General features: G+C 57.6%; 1 long non-coding RNA gene across 1 annotated transcript; it reads right to left on the reverse strand.

Moving 5' to 3' along the window:
• Positions 1-2,429: 2,429 nt before the first annotated feature.
• Positions 2,430-5,393, reverse strand: LOC123379544. The gene is made up of 2 exons (XR_006584115.1): positions 5,167-5,393; positions 2,430-4,770 (listed from the first exon to the last, which is right to left on the reverse strand). It is a non-coding gene; the product is annotated as an uncharacterized LOC123379544 (long non-coding RNA).
• Positions 5,394-8,082: the final 2,689 nt, after the last annotated feature.

Consider the following 8,082-nt stretch of genomic DNA (forward strand, 5'->3'; position numbering starts at 1 on the left):
CAAAATCCATGGCTTTGCTCCAGAATCTGTTCCCATGTGGATTCCTGGCTCACCAGCTCTTACTGAGAGCTGAACTGGCTCCGGGGCCACAAGGGGTGAGATGGGTGTGGCCACAAGGCGCTCCCGGTCGTGTGAGATACACCTGCCAAAATTTCCTCAACACAGCCCAGGTCAGACAGTGAGGCATGATCCAGCGGAAGACAGCAGACCCCAGGGGACCAGCCTGGAGCCCCAGGAGGGCAGGGTCCTTTCAGTCTCTACCTTCTTGGTAGAAGCTGAATTATAACTGAATGGATGGATGGATGGATGGATGGATGGAGAAATTGATAAGTCCTGACTTGCGCCAGGGGGAAGAGACCACAAGAAAGCTAAGAACATTAATGGCAGTGCCCCCACCTCCCTAGGTGGCCTTGGACACGCCCCTTTCCCCTTCTGTAGAACAAACGAGTCTGTCCTGAAAGTCCACGGTCACTCACCATACTGAGCTTCTTGCATTTGAGGCAGGAGGAGGAGCTGAGCCAGCCCAGAGGTCGAGGGGGGCCAGGTGCCTGCCGCCTGTGGTGGGAACGGTGTGGAGCTCAGCGCACCTGCATGGCACGAGCAGCAGGACCTCCAGGCAAGGCCAGGCTGGCAGGTGGTCGGCGAGGCTGTGATCCCCCCGCACGCCAGCTGGAACAAACAGGTCATTCTGTTCTCTGGGAGGAAGCCTGGTCAGGATGCCCGGACCCGTCGGGACCCAGAGAGGGGCTGCGAAAGGAACGGTGGCTCCGAGGGCCTGCAGGTTCGTCTCTGCTTGCCCACAGCCAGCCACGCCTCTGCTCACGCTGCTCCTCTCGCCTGGAAAGCCTCCTATTTTCTTCCCAGGTAAGGGATGTGAAGAACAGGGACCACAGAGGTGAGTGGCAGCCACTCCTGTGCTCGAAACAAACACACAGATGACTGTGACAACGGTAGTCATAAAAACCTGTGTTCCTAAGCATTCTGCTAAGCCCCTTACTACGTATTCCATTTAATCACCTCCCCACCATCCCCAGAGAATTAGGTCTGTTGGTTAGGATTCTTTTGTCACAGACTAAATCCAAAGTGGTCAAACTAAAGAGTGTTCCATAGAACGAGAATGAGCAGAGATACACCTGCTTCAGGCATAGCTGGATCCAGGGGCTCAAACTAGAGAACTGGGTCTCTGTTTTTTCTTACTATCTCTTTGCTGTGCTTCCCTTCCCTTGTGGTGAGAATTGGGGTAGCTCTTTCTTCCCCTTACTGCTGGAATCCGTCAACGGGCGGGCAAAGGAGGGAGGGGGAAAGGGAGTCATAACCATTGGCATCAGTAACCTTGCATCACCCTGTCTGGGACTCCTTAGGGAAGAAAGCACTGCTCCCTCCCAGTACCCGGATATCAAAACCCAGGCAAGGATTCTTCTTGGCTTAATTTGGATCCAGGGCTGACTCCTTGGACCAGTTACTGTTTCCAGGGGTCGAGATACTAGGAGTGGTCTGGCTGGACTTTTCACTGTCTTTATGGACAGGAGGTAGGTTAGGAGGCCTGTTGGAATCCCATGGCCTGGCAGGTGCAGGAGGCTTAGTTTCCTAAAGGAAGGGGAGAGGGTGCCATACCCAGACAGGGGAGGGGGTGACAAGGGGACAAAGCAACGCATGTCAGTTACAGTAGATAGTATTAATCCCACTTTACAAAGGAGGAAACTGAGTCTTAAAGAGCCCCAGTGACTCCATGAGGCAAGTAGCTGGCAGAACGGGAACTCAAAAATCCCTTCACTGCTAAGCTACAAGTGTTCCCAGCGACCCCAGCTGGGACCACGTCCCCAGCACCTCCCAAACCTGAGTTCCGAAAGGTTGAAACTCATTAATTACAGCCCAAAGAAGACAATCCCCAAAGTTCAGACACTCAAGCCCCTGGAAGGTCCTGGAGCTTACCGACCTAATCTTCGTGATGGATTTGCTTTGAAGTCCCCACCATAACCCCTCAGACGCCCCCACAGGGCACAGAGCACACTGCCCGTGGCCACTCCTTGTCTGCAAGGCAGGGCCGAGGGGGGGCACATCGAAAGGAACAGAGACCAGTGTGGTGTGGCCGGGGCAACAGTAGCACGGGGTGGGGGGGGGGCAGTGGCTGAAGTGTGAGCTAATATTTGAACACGTTCTCCAGTGAAGCACATGGCTCAGAACTTTCCAGAGCCTCCCTGACCTCTCCTTCCAGTTCCAACCTGCTCAGTGAAGGGATGTTGCACAACACAGCACAGCGGGACCTCAGTCCAAAACCCATTCGGTCTACAGGTGAGGCCCGGGCACGCGTGCGAGGTCGGAGAGCGAGTTAAGGGCGAAGCAAGGAACCCCAGGGAAAAGGGTGTTCTGTTCCAAACACCGTGATGGCACGTCCACACTTCAGTTAATTCAGTCTTCAATCTGTGATGATTCATGGGGAAACTGAGTCTCAGCGCCCCCTTCTCAGGACCCAGCAGGAAGCCACAGAACGGATTTGGCTGGTACAAAAGTCAAGTCTCGATGTGCTGGTCCTTCGTCCAGTCGTCTCGGCTCTCTGCTCGGTGGCCACTGTCTGTGCGATGCCGGACCCACAAGTCACATGTCCCTGTCTCCCTTGACTGCCAGTTCCAGCCAGGTTCGGACGATGAGAGGTGCTGGCCCAGGACCGGGAAGGCAGAGGTAAGGAATCTGTTCCTGCCTCTCTTGTCCTTTCAGCAGCGGCCTGTGGCTCCAGCAACAGCGGGGACTCGGGGATCTCCGCGGCCGTGGCGATCAGCTCCACCGGAGGCCACAGCAGGTGCAGGATTCATCCCGGGTTCCCCAGCCCCGGGTGGCAGCGTGCCGAGTCCCTAAGCCCTGGGGGCCCTTCCCTTCCCTTCCTGCTCCGTCGGCCCCAACAACCCTTCACGACCCGTGTCTCTGCGGACCGTCCTCTCTGTGTGGGCTGGTTGGAGATTCTGTTTTCCGGAATGAACCTTGGGTTTGCCTGGGGTGAAATGTCACTTGAGGGCATGGCTTTACACCGGGTGACCGCTGCACTTGACCGTTAGTGCTGCCCACAACAAGAAGCCTGGGGCTTGATGGCCACTTCTGACTGTTCCAGGGAGAGTGTGGAAAGAAAATAACAAGCTAAGGACTCTGAACTCTCAGATCAAAGTACCCTCGGGGAACAGAGATTTTATGAGGCCCTAAAGAAATGTTTTACCTTCTGTAGACACAGGGAAGACACAGCTGAAACTCAGGCCCAAAATTTAATCCAAGCACATTGGAGTCCAGCCCCGCGGATGGCAGAATTACGGTGTAAATTGAATTTGACTCCCAGCCTTGCCGAATCCCGTAGGTGAAATCAATCAGGCATTGATCGAAAAAGAAGGGCGTCCTGAGGACTGGAACGAGAACTCAGATGAATCTGAGGACCTTGAACCCCGAGTCTCCCCAAGCCTCCTTCCCCATCTATGGCAGACCCTGCTCCCTCTTCGAGGAAAACACCCTTCCCTGGCTTGAAGACCCTGTAACAATAAAAGACGTTGACGTGGTGACTCCAACTCTGCATTTTGCATCTGACTCGCCTGTGCCTTGTGTGCTAAAGGCAGATCAATCTTGGAGAATGACCATGAATTATTATAAACTCACTCAGGTGGTGCTTTCGAAGGCACCTGCTAGTCCAGATGTGGTATTTCTTCCAGCGGAGAAAGTCAACACGGCTCCCGACCCCGCGGGTGGCTGTTGTCCTCGCAACAGCAGAAGGAGTTCGCTATAGCTCAACAAGAACAGAACACCCCGTCTTGCCTTGCGACCATGTCACCTCTCCTGCTAGGACGTGATCTACACCAGAGGGCCTCGACGGTCAGCATGTCGCACAACGTCATGCTGACTCGACCAATGACACCATGCATTCTGGACCTGCTGGCCAGGAAGCGGACAACACCCCCAGAAGCTTGAATAAGACACACGCATACCAGCTGGTGGGAGCAAACCCCACCAAGTTCACGGCTCCGACACCTAGGTGAAGCTGCTGGGGTCCAACGTGGTGGGCATGTTTGAATATCGCCTCTGTGATGAGAGATAGCTTGCTCCTCCTGGCATGGTCTTCCACGGCTAAGCCTCAAATTGTCCACGATAGACGGGGTAGCTATGGAACCTGCAACAGGTCCCAATCGCCCAGGTCCTCAGGGAATTGGAGTAAATCTTTGCACCCTTAAAAGATAGTCTGCATGTGGCATCAGGTGACCCTGAGACACTGGAGGATTATCAGAAAACAGGAGTCACCTGACCCACTCAGCCGTAAAGCTGGACATGCATGACAGGTTCATACTCTAGCAGACCTGGGAGTCGCAAGGAAGTCACGTGGGCAGACGGCTCACACTCTGCCAGCCCCAACCCCTTCCCCGCTACTGTCCCCTTCACTCCCACCAGTGACCTCATGTGAGGCTCCTGATGCCAAGTCAGAAGAGGGAAAGTGCTCAGATGGTCGCCCCTGACGCTCTGCACCAGCCGGACCCTCTGCAGCATTTCAGCCCCACCCAGCAGTGTCCCTGAAAAACCACAAGGAAGGAAGGGCCTCCCCACGGTCAGAACTTACTTGGAGCGGCACATCTGTGTGTGTGTGCCCTCTGCCTGGGCAGACAGATGGCCAGAGATGAAGGTCTACGTTGGTTCCAGGGCAGCAGATTGGAGATACGATCAGGATCGTGGAAAAAACAGGATTGGAAACCGGGGGAGGTATGGATGTCCTCACACGCGGCTGCCCCGAGGGGCCACCAGGCTCGGCTGAGAACACCAGACACAAGGATTTGGCCCGGCAGTGCTCTAGGAGGGACGCTGGTCGGGGACACGGTCGACCTCGTCCCCACCCTCCAGGAACTGATAAATGTCGAGTAGTAGCTAGATTTCCATTTTCACGCATGATCTCATTCAATCCTCATGCGTGATTCCTCCATAATGGTGTCATGTCACAAAGGAGAAACTGAGTCCCAGGGAGGCTCAGTGGGTTTCCCGAGGGGCAGGAGGGGGGGGAGGGGGGGTTGGTATTCATTCCCATGTGGCTCCAGGCCCCATGTACCCAACTTCTATGGCAAATGTGGGAAATGAGATCACGCCGCACATTTCCTGGGGCTGTGAGAATGACCTTCACACGGATGCCTGGTGAACTTGACCCTTCCTTACCTCTCCAGTCATGTGCAGCTGGCAGTGGAGGAATCAGCACTTACTGAATACTGCCCGGGAGCCAGGGGCTTCGTGATGTGCCCCTCATCCTCCCTCACCACTGCTCGGCCAGTGGGTATCCTTATCTCTGTTTTACAGAAGAGAAAACCAACGCTCAGAGGATGCCCAACATCAGACAGCAGCCAAGGGGCAGAGACGGAGCCAGACTTCAAGCCCTGGACCCTTATCCTTGGGACCATGTCACCCTCTGGACAAGGGCACCACTGAGTCCCTTACATTCCATAACCCGGATTAGAGTCTCAGGTCACCGCCTACAAGCCCTATGCCTGTCTACGCACCAGCCCTGCCTATCGTACTCCTGCTCCTGGCCTGTCACCCGTGCCCTTGGCCCACCTGCACCATTGCAGGGCTCTTTGCTGGTCCCCAAACACACCGCTGCCCCCTACCCGTCCCTTGCTCCTCCCTCAGCCTGGAATGCTCCCCACCCCATCCCAACATCTCCGTTGTCTCAACTTCTTGCTCTGTTCAGGTCTCTGCTCAAATGTGATGCCCCGGCCGCCCTCCCCTTGTCCCCGACAGCCCTCCCCTTGTCGCTCTGGCTAAAACACGTCCCCTCCTTCCCCTCGACCATCTGGTCCTGCTTTATTATTCTCTGTAGCCCTTATCATCACGTGTGCCCCCTGTCTGGTTTTCACCCAACCTAAGACAGGGTGGGCCCCCTCCCAGAAGCAGAACTTGAGGGAAGGATACAGGGACACGTGCTTATCGGGTGGTGCAGGCAGTCCTAGCAGGGGCACAGGGAAGTGAGACAGGGAACAGATGGGTACCCAATCTTCGGGCCAAGTGACCACCCGAGGTCTGGGACGAGCCTTTCTTCCTGGACTCCAGGAGCCGACTGTCCTGCCCCAGCCTCTCTCGGGATCCGTTAGCACAATCGGTACAGGGTGAGAAGCCACAGGGACAGCTAGGAACTGAGTGTGAGGTGCTGGGAGTCCGAGAGTGAGGAGAGAGACCCCGGCAGGAGCCAAGCCTACACCTTCGAGTGGTTCTGAGCGGCACTCCTCTGGCAGGTGAGGACAGCTCCCGCTGTCCCCACCTGTCACCAGAAGGCCGTGTGAACCCGCGCAGGGCCCCCACCTGGAATGAAGGGAGTTTGAGTAAAGGACCCCGAAGGCCTCCTCCCTAGTTCCCTGGCATCCCTCCTGGTCTCCGGCACGTTCAGGGCTCTCCGGGGAGGTGGCGTCTCACGTCCCCCCAGGCCAGGGGCGCCTCCAGCCCGGGGCCCGCGTCTTCCCCGCCTCCCTTCTGTCCACCTGCCCTGCAGCTTGGGCCTGACCCTGCCTGCGGGGAGGCCTGCCCGACCCAGAGCCCACAGCGTCGCCGGAGGCCGTGTCATGAGAACAGAGCTCTCGCGGGACTGCAGGGGCTGTGTGTGTGACAGAGCGAGGCGGCTCGGGAAGTCATGGCCACGGCATCCATCAGCCAATGGGAAGCACACGGTCATCCCCAAGAGCACGTGGGGCCAGATCCACCCACCGTCAGGGCCAGAGAGCTTCAGGACCACCGGCCCCTGCCCCCTCCTGGTTCTGAGCTCTGGAGGCTCAGAAGAGAGGTGAGCGCCCCAAGGTCACGGGCCAGAAAATGCAGAGGGGGCAATGAGCAGACAGGGCTCCAGACTCCCATCCTGGGAGCTCCCGCCGGCCTGCCCACCCCCGCCCGTCAGCTCCCAAGCTTCTCTGGATGCAGATCCGGGTCTCAGCACTAAGTGAGCGCCTCCTCCGCGGTGCCGTGTCCGCGTTTGATTACATAACCACCCAGGGGAGGAAACCCGGATGCCCCAAAGAAGCCGGCACCAGGAGATGGGGGGTGCCCACCCCTCCCACACTCCCTGTCTGCTCTCAGCCTCCGCGCGGGGGCGGGGGGGGGGGCGGTGGGAATCTAAGTTTACAAAGTGTTCTTTTCACACTTCAAGGAATGTCGCCTGTGAAATTCAAACAGCATTTTTCTATACTTAACGCATAATAACTGGTCTTCTAAACCTAAATTGTCCCTATAAATCTAAATTAAATGCCCAGGTTCCAGTGTATTTAGGACACCTAATTAAACTGCTGGCAATAACCACTACTAATCTGGTCTTCAAGGCAACTTGCGTTTTCAAAGCACGTGTTTCTCCCTGGTGCGTGGTGCGTGGGTAGAAGGGGTGAGTGTTTTTCCGGTTGCTGTGGGCACTGCCCGTCCTCACGGTGCCCTCCAGGGCTCCCGGGGCCTCCCTGGGCCCGGCCTTCTCCAGCCTGGGCGTCACCGCCCTGCCAGCGCCCAAGGAGAAGGTGGCCAGAGCAGCGTGCAGATGGAGAAACCCTGGGGACGCAGCTCCTCGTGTGGGAGACACCCCAAGGCCGCTCCTCCGGGCCAACGCTGTCCTGCTCACCCCTCCTGATGCATGGCCTTCCGGACATCTCTGGCATGACTTCGTGGGCCTGGTCCCCTCCCCTCTGACCGCGCTGTGTGGCAAGGGCTGAAGGGGACACGGCAAAGGGCTCCGCAGACGGCAGGTCAGGGTCGGGGTCTGAGCCCTGAGGCCTGATTCCACTTGGGGCCTCCCCGCCAGGTCCCGCCAGCTGTTCCCAAGAGCAGCCCTCCCCCCAGCTGTGGGGCCTGAGCACTGGGCCGGTCCTCAGGGCACGGAGGCGCCCCGCTCATCCCCAGCCTCCCTGGTGCAGACGGGTGGGTGGCCGTCTGCCTGCCCTGTTCCAGAATCACCCGGCCTGGCTTGGCGGCTGCAGCCTGACATCTGTGGTCCTCCCAGGTCCAGCCCCGCCACCTTTGCAGCCACCACTCCTCCCCACCCCCCCAGCCCTCTCCTCCACACCACCCCCAACCATATCCCCCACACAGCTCCTCTCAAACGGGCACTTG

The sequence above is a fragment of the Felis catus genome, chromosome C1 (genome assembly GCF_018350175.1).
Source record: "Felis catus isolate Fca126 chromosome C1, F.catus_Fca126_mat1.0, whole genome shotgun sequence".
Classification (NCBI taxonomy): Eukaryota; Metazoa; Chordata; class Mammalia; order Carnivora; family Felidae; genus Felis; species Felis catus.